This window comes from Crocuta crocuta, unplaced genomic scaffold (assembly GCF_008692635.1).
Source record: "Crocuta crocuta isolate KB4526 unplaced genomic scaffold, BGI_CrCroc_1.0 scaffold36, whole genome shotgun sequence".
Lineage (NCBI taxonomy): Eukaryota > Metazoa > Chordata > Mammalia > Carnivora > Hyaenidae > Crocuta > Crocuta crocuta.
This window is the reverse complement of record NW_027532203.1, coordinates 16,739,860-16,753,675: the sequence shown is the minus strand read 5'-3', so window position 1 is coordinate 16,753,675 and position 13,816 is coordinate 16,739,860. Positions and strand designations below refer to the sequence as shown.

General features: G+C 49.9%; 1 protein-coding gene across 1 annotated transcript in view; it reads right to left on the bottom strand.

Annotated features, from left to right (window-relative positions):
- Positions 1 to 13,816, bottom strand: part of ZBTB7C (zinc finger and BTB domain containing 7C) — a 298,728-nt gene that overhangs the window by 278,256 nt on the left and 6,656 nt on the right. The window contains 1 exon segment of the mRNA XM_077777647.1: positions 6,324 to 6,552. The gene's annotated coding sequence lies outside the window, so the exon portion shown is untranslated.

Sequence of the window (13,816 nt, the reverse complement as noted above, 5' to 3'; positions counted from 1 at the left end):
CTCTCAAAAATAAATAAACATTAAGAATATTTATCCAAGGGATACAGGAGTGGTGATGCATAGGGGCACATGTACCCCAGTGTTCATAGCAGCACTCTCAACAATAGCCAATACATGGAAAGAGCCGAAGCGTCCATCAACTGATGAATGGAGCAAGAAGATGTGGTTTATCTGTACAATGGAATACTCCATGGCAATGAGAAAGAATGAAACCTGGCCTTGTGTAGCAACGTGGATGGAACTTGAGGGTGTTATGCTGAGCGAAATAAGTCAGGCAGAGAAGGACAGATACCATATGTTTGCACCTATAGGTGGATTAGGAGGAACTTAATGGAGGACCATGGGGAGGAAGAAGGGGAAAAATAGCTAGGGAGAGGGAGGGAGGCAAACCAGGAGAGACTCTTGAATGCTAAGAATAAACTGAGGGCTGATGGGGGGGGGGAGTGGGTGATGGGCATGGAGGAGGGCACTTGTTGGGATGAGCACTGGGTGTTATATGGAAACCAACTTGACAATAAACTATTTAAGAAATAAATAAATGTAAATATGCATGTAAAAAAACAAACATTAAAAAAAGAAAAAAAAAGAATATTAAAAAAAAAAAGACTCTAGTAATCTGTCATAATTTTGCCTGCAAAATTAACTTAACTCCCCCTCCCCCTTAACTCCCCCTCCACATTCTATTGATAAAATGGGGGCATTTGTCCTGAGGTCTTGGTCTGGCTTTGGTGACAGCAAAGCCACCTTCAGTGGTGTTTTTGCACATTCCTCTAGCTCCTGTATAAAATGGTAGTTAGAGTCACAGGCTGGAGCAGTTTTAGGCTCAGCTTTACAGCAAGCAAATGTCATGGGTGGTGCCGCATTCTTCCTGTTACATTACATCTGGTTGCCCAACGTTTAGCAAAGCCAATATTAACCCATCGGTTTGGGTGACTTTTTGAGAAATCAGGTCTTCCCAGTGTCTCCCAAGTTATATCACGTTCTAAAAGTGATATAGTTCTAGATACATCTCGAACCCATTGCCCACTTTCTAGGATTTCATGGGCGACTCTCTCCTACTATCAACCTCCAAAATTCTATCAGCATATCCTGTCTTTGGCTGTCTCTGTGTGACCTTTAACCTTTCCTTTCTTTTTTTTTTTAAATTAGAAAAGACATTTTTAAGGGGCCAGCCAAGCTGGGGACCCCATGCTTCCTCCAGGCCCCATCCCACCAACAACTCCGTGAGCTCAGCTAGAATCTCAGGGTCTCAGTAGCCCATGGATTCCTCCACCCATCTCCTAGAAGATGAGTCAGAATCTCAAGGAGAACAAGAACACATAGTCGAATATGATAAATATGCATCCAAATTTTTAAAAACCAAATTACACAAATCAAGCTTATTCTGAGAGGTTCGTATTACCAGGGGCCTCTAGTGCTCCAATCAGCATAATTAAATACCAAGATCTCTCTACAAGTGATTGTGGGTTTCACATTTTTTATCATCCAAGGACCATTTCAGTGGGATGATTTTAAGCTAATAAGAACCCCCAAATTAGAAACTAATTAAGGAGATGGAAAATACAAATGTATTTGTTTTTAGTCGGCACTATTTTTGTCAGAGGAATCATGAAAAATTAAAATTGTTAAATACCTATATGAAGGTTGTCAGTCAAGGGCAATGTGGCTGTCTGCCTCTCCCTGCTGCAAAATTACACGGGGATCTATCAGAAACTCTTCCCTGGGGGCCCCCAGGAAGCAAAACAGAGCCTGATTTCAAGGAACAGAGTTCTGCACTGTTAGACATGGCCAGGAAAAGGGTGCTGCCATAATACTTTCAAATCCTTGCTGATTATGATTCAGAGTTGCCTCTTACTTTTCAAATGCATGGGTACCTGGCATCACCATAGTAGGCTTTCTCGTGCCCATTTAACAGATGAGAACATTAAGGCCCGGGGAAGGTGAGAGACCTGCACAGGGTCATACAACAGACTTGGAGCCATGACCGCCTCTTGAACTACATGTGCTTGATTTTGTGAAACGTCCTCCCCGCTGTTTTCCAAATGTGCCACAGCTCACCTCTCAAAATAGATGTTAAGTCACGATGACACTGGTTTGGAGGATCCTTTTTGATTCGTGACAGCTTTGAGAACACAGGCCCCAGCAGAAGCAGCAGGAAGCAGGACCCCCCCGTCTAGAGAGGCAGCAACACAGGGACCCACAGGCCACCGCGGTGAGCATCAAAGCACCAGTGTCCCCACCACACACAATCAGGTGTTGACCCAACCTTGGAAACACCACTTCAATCCCCAGGCCTGGAGAGTCTCTGTTCGTTCTGTGGACTGCGCGATCCCGCGCAGCCGACGCCGAGTTCGTGACCCTGACCTTCACCTCCTCGTCCTGCTCCTTCCAAACTAGGCCAGGAGGACATGGGGCCTTCCTGCAGACACTCTCTTTAAACCTCCTTCCCTATGGCAGAACTGTCACCAACCCTCACTCTTCTGCTGTTGCTGGGGGACGGTGGCTGGAGCAGACATTATTCATAAAACACTCCGCACCCCCAGGAAGAGCAGCCATACTCTGTGGCAACGGGTTCCCTTGCGCTCAGAGGCAGGCACCCAGATTTTTATGGCTGGGGCAAGACAGGGGTGATAAGGTAGAGATAGTCTTTGTCTCAAAGGCCACAGCTGGAAGAATGGAGAGAGAGGGGTTGAAGGACTTGCGGCCTTTGAGGTAGGATCCCTGGGGTGGGTCCCCAGATATTTGGGATGGCTCAGGTAATGGGTGCTGCAGAAGCCAGAAACCCTCCCTCCACTGGAACAGAGCACCTTGGTGGTGTCCAAACCCTAGAGATGAAGGCCTACGGGCCCCAACACTCCCTCTGGCAGAGCTGACACTGGGGTACAAGCTGGATGCAGGGATGCCTCCTCCAGAGGGCCACACAGACCTGAATAAGGAGGGACCACAGGCAGACATGACTGCTGTGGGCAGGGGTCCGGGCCTCCCCTCCCTCCCCACTTTTCCTGACCTGCAAATCCCCATTGTTCTCCTACCACAGGCAGAACCACAGAAATGCCTGCTGGGAAACTTGCCAAACTTAGCCAATAGGGGAACTCAAATTGGTTGTCATTTGATTTAGGAAAATAACAAGGATTCCTTCTTGACATCGAATGTCACAGAGTAATCACTCATTATTGTATCCAGTCATCCTAGTTACCCAGCAAGATGGAAATGATGAGCGCCACTGCCAGCAAAGCCTCTGAAAGCTCAGAGAGCTTTAGGAACTGCCTGAGGTCAGCCTGGAACCAGCAGACGCTGGGGTCCAAAGACCAGCTGGGGAGACCCATAGCCAGGGCTGGTTCCAGAAAACATACGTCACCATCTAGAAGAAGTGATTCAAGACATCTCTGATTATTCAAGCCAGTTTCTCCAGGGATACATTACAGATGCACCATAAGAAGAGGACATAATAGGGGTGCCTGGGAGGCTCAGTCGGTTAAGCGTTCGGCTCAGGTCGTGATCTCACGGTCTGTGAGTTTGAGCCCCGCATCGGGCTCTGTGCTGACAGCTCGAAGCCTGGAGCCGGATTCGGATTCTATGTCTCCCTCTCTCTGCTCCTCCCCCACTCACACTCTGTCTCTGTCTCAAAATAAATAAACATTAGGAAATTTTTTTTAAAAAGAGGATATAATAGGAAGTCCTCTTGAACAGCTCATGAGACACCTGGCCCCCAGGTCCCCCTTGGCAAGACATTCTAGATTCTAGACCTGAGCTGTCCAGCCAGTATAGTAGCCACAAGCCATATGTGACTATGGAGCACTTGAAATGCAACTAGTCCAAACTGAGGGGTATTTGTAAGTATCGAATACACTCTCGGCTTCAAAGACTTTGTACAAAAAGAAGAACGTAACACATCTCATTAATAATCTATATATTGATTACATGTTGAAATGATAATAATAGTTGGGCCTTTTGAGTCAAATGAAACACGTTATTATAATTAATTTTACTTGCTTGTGTTTACCTTTTTGAGGTGACTACTGGAAAATTTTAAATAGTGTATGTGGCTTACGTCGGTGGCTCAGGCTCTCCCAGGCAGCCCTGGGCAGGGACCCAAGTCTTGCCTTGGTGTCTATACCCACCTCACCCTGCCCCACTCCCAGAAACTGCGAGGGAAGCCCAGGAGGCAAGGCTTCTCCAGACTCTTCTCGACACTTCTGTAAATCCAAGCCCCGCCCCTCCTGCCCTCTCTCCTACTCGGTGCCCACCTAGAACCTGTGGGCCCAGCAACTGCCGAAGCACTTGAACTCAGTCACCATTTCTGAGTGTTTGGATCCACCTGGAATGATATCTTCCACAGCCAGATAAATTCTGCTAGCCCGGTTTTTGGAGCCCAGGCCTCAGACCCCGTTAGGGCATCAGAAGCCCCAGGAATCAGGATGCATTTCTCCCAGTCTTCTCTGCTCCCATCCCTGCCAGCCTGTGAGCTCCTCCAAGAGCAGCAGAATGGAAGTCAACTCAATGTATTGATCACTTGCTATAGTGCCAGCTGCTGTGCTAAGTGTTTTGCATGTTCTATTTTATTTAATTCTCCCAACCAGCCTGTGAGTGAGACAGCATGGTCCCTGTCTTGAAGATAGGAGCCTGAGGCTCCTGGAGTCCTGGCTCTGTCCCCACTGCCATTCGTTTTCCCTCAGCCCCATCCCCCCTCCCTTGGGAGCAGAGATGCCTTATACATTTTTTTGTTTCTGCCTAATACAGTGCCCAGGACACAACAGGTACTCAGCAGTATTGGTACAATAGGTTACGAACCTTCTCATAGACGGGGTCCTTCGCTCTTTCTTGCCTTGATCAGAAAGCATATTGTCACTACCTGCCTGAGGCCACACACATGATGAAAGTCCTCACATACTAGCATGCCACCTGAGCCTTTTCTGCCCCTATCACCTGCCCTCCAGGGTCAGCTCTGCCCAGGTCCTCAGGCAAGTCTGAGATATACAGACCACCTTCTCTGCTGAGAAGTGGGATACATGAATAGTCCAGGGCCAGTACCCAGAGACACAGCCCCAAGCTGCTGTGCAGGGCTATGCTTGCTGGGCTCCCTGGAGCTTACTTTTCCCTCCTCCCCACCCACCCTTTTATTTCCTTATAGACACAGGAGCTAAGTCCTGGGCCTGCCTAGTGTTGGAGGCTGACCCATTTCCTAGAGCCGGGTTCAGCTTTCTAAATTCCTTCCTCGTCTTATTCTTTCTGCCTGATTTAGAACAAGGCCACCCAGAAGTCCTAATACTCTGCCCCTCCCTACCCCTTGGCCTGACCCAATGGATCCTGACACTGGCCTGCACTGGAATGGAATTTGCCACACCTCCTTGGGCCTCCTGCCCCACACCATTCGTCCTTCTCCCCTGCCTGCTCTGGTCAGTTTCCCAAGGCCTTAAGCTATTTTTATTTCTGCCCTGGCCTGCCATTTTCCCCAAGGTGGAAGTTGCCAGAGTGGTACCCTGTATGACACACTGCGAGCAAAGACCAGATGACCAAAGGTAACGTGCCCTCCCCAGGATCAGAGCTCACCTTTGGGGTCTCCAATCTCACTGGCTCCCTGTCCTTCCAGCCTCCGAACCCCACCTTCAAGGCCCTAGGGACCTGTTTGATGCTTCTTGTTTAGTTGACTTCCCAGGGTCAACTGCTAGACCCAGGGTATCTGCCAGCCCCCTCCTGTGTTCCTCAGACATCTGCTCATGACCTTCCCAAGGCACTCTTGACATCTGCTACTTGATCTAGCACCCTTGAAGGGATGGAGAGAGACATAAACTCCCCTTTTCCTTTTTTCTACAAGAAATACCAACCCATCACCTCACCCTATCATTGAAGAAATCTCAATCCATCAGGAAGGCTTCCCAACTAGAGAGGTCTCCAGATCTGTCCCTCATGTATCCTGCTTCATGAATCCATGAAAATGCTCTTGCACCTCTCACTGCCTCTGTTTCCCCACTGGCATCAACTCCTGGCCTCCCAAGAGGCTAATGGGGAATAATAACTTCTTGATTTGTTACTTTGAGTTCTTCAAACAAGAGGTGCTCCATCTATAAAGGCATCAGGCCTTCCCATAAGGCATAGGAAGTGAACCCACCTGCTGCTAAATCTTCCAGGGCCTGGCTCCAGCAACCACATGGGGCAGAAACTAATAACTATAAAGTGACCATCTATCATCTTATCAGGCCTTACGGCACTTTGTTTGCATAGTTATCTTTCTGAGGGTTGACATTTTATGTCTACTGCAGGCTGATATATTCTCCTCCCTGCCACATTACTCAGAAAGGATGGATGAGCCACAGGTTCCTTACCTGTCATTACACCGTGTACATGTCGCTGGGGGCCGAAGCATCGATTCTTCTTGAGTCTCCTTGGTTGTGTAGCCCTCCTGATTTGGCGGCTCCAAGTCCAGTGGTCTGTGGATCACGGTCACTCCTCAGGCCCTGGCGGGGCTCCACGCCATCCCTTCTTGCTTTCCCGGCTGGCCCCCTTTTCAGGGGTGGCAATACGTTCCAAGCTCCCAACTGCTTCAGAGGGGATCTGCAATCAGAACAGAGGCCTCTGTCGCCTGCCACGACCAGAAACACATGTCTAAGTTTTAACTGTTCTAGAACTTTCCAACGATCCTCTTATTGCTCTTTAATATTAGGTCCTGCAGTTACTGGTGATTATCTAGATTTTACCTCAGCCAGGGTCTTCACTGCCCATGTCCGACCCACCAGCTGTACCCCCAGGCCTTCATGTGCACACACACGCATACACACACCTTTCATTCCTATTTTCTTACCTCTGTATATTTTGTTTTATCTGCCTGAAAGACCCACCCTTCATCCTACCTACTATTCAGAGTTGAGCTCATAACAGCTCACTGCCTGAGGAAAGAATTTGCTACTCTCCCTCCGATGTTGAGATACACAAAGAACAGAGCCATGTCTACCAGGGACATTCCACCACCCCTGGGGTGAGGCTTCCAGTGCACTCTGGTTTGGGGACTCCAGGAAGGCCATGACCTATGGCTTATCATGAACTTCCTTTCATAGCCCTTGGGCTCAGAGCAAGAAGCAAGGGTTGAGATGCAAACCCCACTGAGTGAGGGACACAGAATGGCTCCACTGAGTTACCACGTGTCATAGCCAAGACCACAGCTCACACTCTAAGGGGTGGGAAAGCCCCAGCTGTAAGTAACCCCACTGAGCATGGAGGCCTGCTCACCTCTGGAGACTGGGTCCATGCCAGCCATAGCCCTGTACCTCTGACCAGTCATGTCATCCCCTTCTAATGGTGCAGAGGGTTCCTGCTACCCAGGATGACTGCAACCCTGAGTTCCACCCTGACCTTGGGCTCTTCTGAGCTTCATGCACCCATTTTTTTCTTTCTTTTTTTTTTCTTTCATAGTTTATTGTCAGGTTAGTTTCCATATAACACCCAGTGCTCATCCCAACAAGTGCCCTTCTCCATGCCCATCACCCCCCTTCTATTCTCCCCCACCCCCATCAGCTCTCAGGTTGTTCTCAGTATTCAAGAGTCTCTCATGGTTTGCCTCCCTCCCTCTCCCCAACTATTTTCTTCCCTTCTCCTCCCCCATGGTCCTCTGTTAAGTTTCTCCTGTTCCACTTATAGGTGAAAACACGGTATCTGTCTTTTTCTGCCTGACTTATTTCGCTCAGCATAACACCCTTGAGTTCCATCCACGTTGCTACACGTGGCCAGATGTCATTCTTTCTCATTGTCATGTAGTATTCCATTGTATAGATGAACCCCATCTTCTTGATCCATTCATCCGTTGATGGACACTTAGGCTCTTTCCATGTATTGGCTATTGTTGAGAGTGCTGCTATGAACATTGGGGTACATGTGCCCCTGTGGATCAGCACTCCCGTATCCCTTGGGTAAATCCTAGCAGGGCTATTGCTGGGTCACAGAGGAGTTCTATTGTTAATTTTTTGAGGAACCTCCACACGGTTTTCCAGAGGGGCTGCACCAACTTACTTTCCCACCAACAGTGTAGGAGGGTCAGTGCACCCATTTCTAAGAAGGGGCTGTGGCAGGTGGAGAGTGTCCACCAGGGCGCCCAGCACTACGAGTGAAGGATAGCACCATGGACAGGGATGAGGGTGGGAAGGAAGTCAGGGATGTGAGGTCCCATGAATTCTAATAAGCACAATGATGACAATGTCTTACAACACATATAATAATTAATACCCTTCAAGCTGGTTTTACATCCATTGGACTTACTTGTTTCACAATACCAACATAAAGGGGTATTTTGAGCATGAGGAAACAGAGCACAGAGACGTTGAGAATCTTGCTAAATGTCACACAGTAAGTTAGTAAAAGAGCCAAGACAGGAACTCCTGACTCCCAACTATCATTCTTTCCAGCAATCTCCCTGGGCCTAGGTTAATTTCCTGTCACCTCAAGGGGATGTTGGGTCAAGAGGAGTAAGAAAGGGGAGGAGAAAAGAGGCATGCTTGGCCTGCCATTGCAGGATGGGGACAAGAGAAGAACAGGCATGCCTTTGGTTTCTTCCCTGATATAGGAGGGTTTAGGAGGAGCAGGCACAGAGAGAACAGAGTGATAAATAGGAAGACAGGAATGTGCAGGCTCCTGGCTAACAGGCGCAGCTCAGGCAAAGAGGAAATTGGCTGTGATAAATAGCCCCAGCGTTCTGGGGGTGGGGTAGGGACTCTCCAACCTTGAGCTTCCTGGGGGACTGGGATCTCTATAGCTCCCACCTCCCAGGCATTTCTAGGCAAGGCATTGCTGGGGGATTAAAAGCACCTTTGAACAAACTAGGCAATTACTATTATTACCTTCAAAAAGTGCATACACATTCATAGGTTCTTTTATATATGTGATATATTCCTAAATAATAAAAATGAGGGGAAAAAAAACCCATAATGTTCCACCCCTGTGAATAAAGATCTGCTCCTAGACAACCCAATTCCTTGCTTGATTCCAAAGCTGCTCTCTGCTTCTATTGACAGGGAGGAAGTCACAACTTGGAAATTCCTACCTGGTAATAGAGGACAGGGCAGGGCCAAGCTCCTTCCAGAGCAAGCAGCACAGGCCACGGGCCTGGAAACCCAGGACAGGTGGCAAATCCACAGAGCTAGGTGGGAAAATTACCCAAACACTAATGGCAGCCACAAAGCTCAGTGCAGACCCACATGCCCACCTCCACTCAACAGCAGACCAGAAACCTCCGAACATCAGGAAGATGAACAGCAAATCATTGTCTTGGCATTAGCCCTGAATCCCAGGCAGCCCAGTGGGCCCTCGGTCAACCTTGGAGCTCTTAAGTGAGCCCCATAACATGCAGGGGACGCCATCGGGGAAGGAGAACACGCTGAGCCCCTTAGAAGCCAGTCACCGGCCTGTCCCGCTCGCTGCGTGGTCACTGGGCAGCTGTAGCTCCAGAGGCAAACAGCTAAAGCTCATCAATTCTCGTTGGGGGTAGGGAGGGTGAGGAGAGGTGGCCTCCTGAGCCCTCCTGCAAGGTGGGGCTGAACCGCATTCACAGCAGATGGTGCTGTCGCCCTCACTCCGGGATTCTCATTCCTAATTATCTGTGCTGTCAGCAAAACAATTAACCCTCGAAGAAAAATTGCGCCGTCCACTCCCAACCATATGAAAAGGCAATTTTTCCCAAGGACGAGGGACACTCAGGGCAGCAGCAGACGGAAAGTAGGGCAGCCTTGCATGCGGTTCCGGATCTCGCTCACCCTGGGCAATTTCACCATCCTCTGACCTCCTTGGTCTCTGAGGCACCGCAGGAGCCCCTCCTGCCTCTGAGCCTGCACTTCCTTTCCCATCTAAAGGTGGGGAGCCCCATCCCTAGGGTCCCCTTCAGTCCCACAGCGTTACCAGTCTACACGGACCCAGTCTTTTCTTTCGAATTTGAAGTTCCTGGGGAGCTGAGCCCGCTTCCTCGTGTGTTCCTTCATTCATTTGCTCACCCGCTTATTTATCTGCTTGCTCATTCATCCCATTATTGCATATTTATGTTGCTCCCAGGAGATACAAAGAAAATATCTATTCAGCCTTCTTGACCACTGCTTGGAGCCTCCTTCCCTGAGATGTGGGGAGAGGAAGGGAGGATGGGGCAGGGAAAGGTGGGGACCCCAGCCAGGAGCTTGAGCACTGGGCAGGGCTTGGCTTCAGGCTGCGGGAGGAAGGTCCTGTTGCTGCATGTGGATTCTGTCTCAAGATTCGGCTGCAGTAAGGCAGCCGTGGCTCAGAAGAGCTGATGTTGAGCAAGCCACTTTGGTCCTCGGGGCAGGCCTGCAGGGGGGCAGAAAGGTGTGATGGCCGGGAGCCCCCACCAGCCCTGGGGGGGCCGGTTACTGTACGGGGTCTGCACTACCAAGGGTGCTCATTAAATATCTGAGGCAAGATGAAGGAACCAGATGGCCCCTCCTCAGAGGAACTGTTTTAAAAAGCAAAGGGAGTTTCTACAGGGCTGGGATGTGATGTCTTTTCCCCAGGAGTCTATAATTTAAGGCCAAGATCACTTGCTCTAAGTCACGCATTCTCATGCATGGACATGGAAGAGAAAGCAGGGTGAGCAAGAGACCCTAGAACCTGTGTTCAATGCTGAGCGAGCCTTCAGGTATGAGGCTGTCAGGGCCACATTGTACACATTCCATCTGGAGATGGGCCAACTGCTCCCAGACAGGGAGATGGAGCAAGACTCCGCTGCAGGTGGCGCCCCCATATCCAGCCTCACCCACATCCCGCTCGCACTGCCCCCCGGAACTGCCCCTGAACAGAGCAGGGAACTCTAGAGGCAAAAAAGGAGAGTCCAGGTCAGGACACTGTCTGGCCCCCATGGGGCTGTGGGCCCCCTACTCAGGCAGGGGCAGCGCTTTGGCCACCTGAGAAGGAACGCAGAAAACAGAGAGGGTTGGACTGCGGGTATGATGCGTGGGATAGAGAGCTGGGACCCTCCTCCACCGCCATTTTGCCCAGGTCAAGCCCGTGACATCTTTCTTCCCTTCCCCCATTGCCCAGCCAGCTACTGGTCCTTGCCCTCGGCCAGGGCCCAGGCGCACAGGCTCAGATACCAGCTCCTCGGCATAAAAGGAGCGTGTTTATATTCAAAGCAGGCTCTTGCCCACTCAGAATCTGCCCACTCGAAGGCAGCACATGTGACCGCACCCCCTGCCCAGAGTCCAAGCGGGACACATGCCAACCTCTGGCTGGAGACATTTCTAAATATGAGCCTGGCACAGAGAGTCAGCTTCCCAGGCCTCCTCTACCCTGGGAGACCCAGCCAGGACTTTCGGGGCTGCCGGGAGGGAACGGGCTGGGGGCAGGCAGGCAGGGTCAGGAGGCAGCCAGCTGAGACAGCCAACCACCCTAGAAATATCGCCTGAACCCCTCCTGGCCTTCCACCCTCATTAAGGGAAGAGACAGGATTGCCCTGCATCCAGAAAGTCTAATCAATTGCCCGCAACCCTTGGCAGTGGGGACGGGAAAGCCACTGCCTGCTCAAATGTGCACGGATTAAAAATATACAAATGGAATATTTTTTCTTCCCCTCTCCTCAACCCCCTGAAGCCTGGGATGCTTGTTAAAAATAGCCTGGCTGTGGCATGGCTCCTACAAAACCCAACGGCTGGCAGGAAAATTAAGGAGCCATTGGAGACAGCGCTAAGTGGTTACCCCTGGGGAGTGGGCTGGGGCAGAGCTAGGAGGGGGTGCTTTCCAGTGCTTCCGGACACACTGCTTGGATTTTTAATGATAAGCAGATATTATTTTTATTAGTTTTTTTTGTTACTGAAGGTTATCCATCCCACCTCTAGGTGACGCTTAAAGCTGAACTTGTACTGTCCTAGCAACCCAGCAGCCTGGTGCTGATGGGCTTGGTGGTGCACTGACCCTCAGCAACCAGGGCACCAGGCACAAATACAGCCCCAAGTTGTGAAAGGAGCACTGAATCCAGAGTCAGGGTCTCAGATCTGTAACAAGCTGGCTGTGTGACCTGAGGCAAATCACTTGAGCTCTCTGGGCTTTAGTTTCCAGTGGGATCAAATGCTAAACCAGGTACTTCCTAGTCCTGGCATCTCCCAACGTAAAGTATTGAGGGAAAACATCTACGACTTGCTGTGGATTTCTCCGGACCATGAACGGGCAAGGGGAATGCATCCCTGGGCAGAAGCAGAGCTTTAAAAGCAGGAAGTGGGCAGGAAGGAGAGAAGCTATTCTGAGAGAAGAGACAGACTCCATAACTTGCTGATGAAGGGCAGGGCAGAAAGAGCATCGCTTCAGTATCCAAAATGTCCTGGGTTCAGATCCTGAATTGAGCTGTCTGCAACTATGTGAACTCAGGTAATTGCTTATCACTCATGCCAATCAACCTCTTCGTCTGTCACATGGGGTAAGAACACCCACTTCCAAAGAGCGTGTGCACATTCAATATAATACAGTGAAAAAGCACCTAGCTCATTCTAGAAGCTTCACATCCTTTTATTCTTTTCTTTCTCCTATCGTCCCCCCTGCCCTGCATTGCAGGGCAGTTAAGGGTTGGGCCCTGGATCACGTTTGTACCCCCCGCTCCACCACCTAATAGCTTATGACCTTGGCAAGCCACTTCATTTCTCTGTGCCTCGGCTTCTGCATCTGTAAAACTGGAGTGAGCTATGGCTCGATGTTGAGGGGCCCCAGCCCACAGTCCTGCCTCCACTAGCCAATGGGGCCCTCGGTTTTCAATCTTGCATCTTCCATGGGTTTGCCAAGTAGGACTTCCTCCAAAGCCCTCCCCCCGCCCCCCTCCAACCTCTCTAGGGTTCCTGGCCCGCAGTGGCCCACAACCTGTAGTTATCCTGCTGCTCTGGCCCTTCCTTATTCACCCCTACCTCCTCTCAACGTGGTCTCCTCTCGGCAGGCTATGCACCTGGCCAGGAGTGCGGATTCTATCCTGGAGGCAATGGGGAAATGGGTTTCATATCAGTGCTTCTCAAGCTTTAATGTGCTTACGAGTCACCTGGGGATCTTGTCAAAATACAGATGCAGCCTCTGATTCAGGAGGTCCCAGAGGGGTCTGAGATTCTGCATTTCTAACAAGCTCCCACGGGAGGCCCATGCCACTGGTCTGGGATCACCCTTTGATTAACAAGGCTGTCGAGTGGAGGAAATCCGTATGTGTGTGTGCATGTGTGTGCGTGTGTGTATGTGTGTGTGTGTAGGGGACAGAGACAAGGCAGAAAAATTATCCAGATCAAAAACAAGAATAAAATTTTGACAGAGATGGAACGATGGAGACCAAGCGAGGATTCCAGAGACACACTGAAGAGGAAAAGGAGAATGTTTTACAAAATTACGTAGCCTTACCCAAATAATAAAAGAAAAATGTTGATTGAGGGGGCCCTGGGTGGCTCAGTCAGTTAAGTGTCCACCGGACACTTAATCAGGTCATGATTTTGCGGTTTGTGGGTTCCAGCCCCGCCATCAGGCTTTGTGCTGACAGCTCGGAGCCTGGAGCCTGCTTCGGATTATGTGTCTCCCTCTCTCTCTGCACCACCCCCCCCACCTCACACTCTGTCTCTTTCTCTCTCTGTCCCTCTCTCTGTCAAAGATAAATAAATATTTAAAAGAATTTTAATAATGCTGATTGAGATAACGCAGGAACACAGAGGCTTACTAATATTAACTAAAAGAGCAGAGGGCCAGCTATACACACACTACGTCTGCAACTCTGCCAAAGGCACATGTACAAAAACTGATGGTAAGTCTATGACTCAAAATCACGAGGGCTGTGTCATAGTAATGCAACTACACGTATTTGTATTTCTTTGTCATT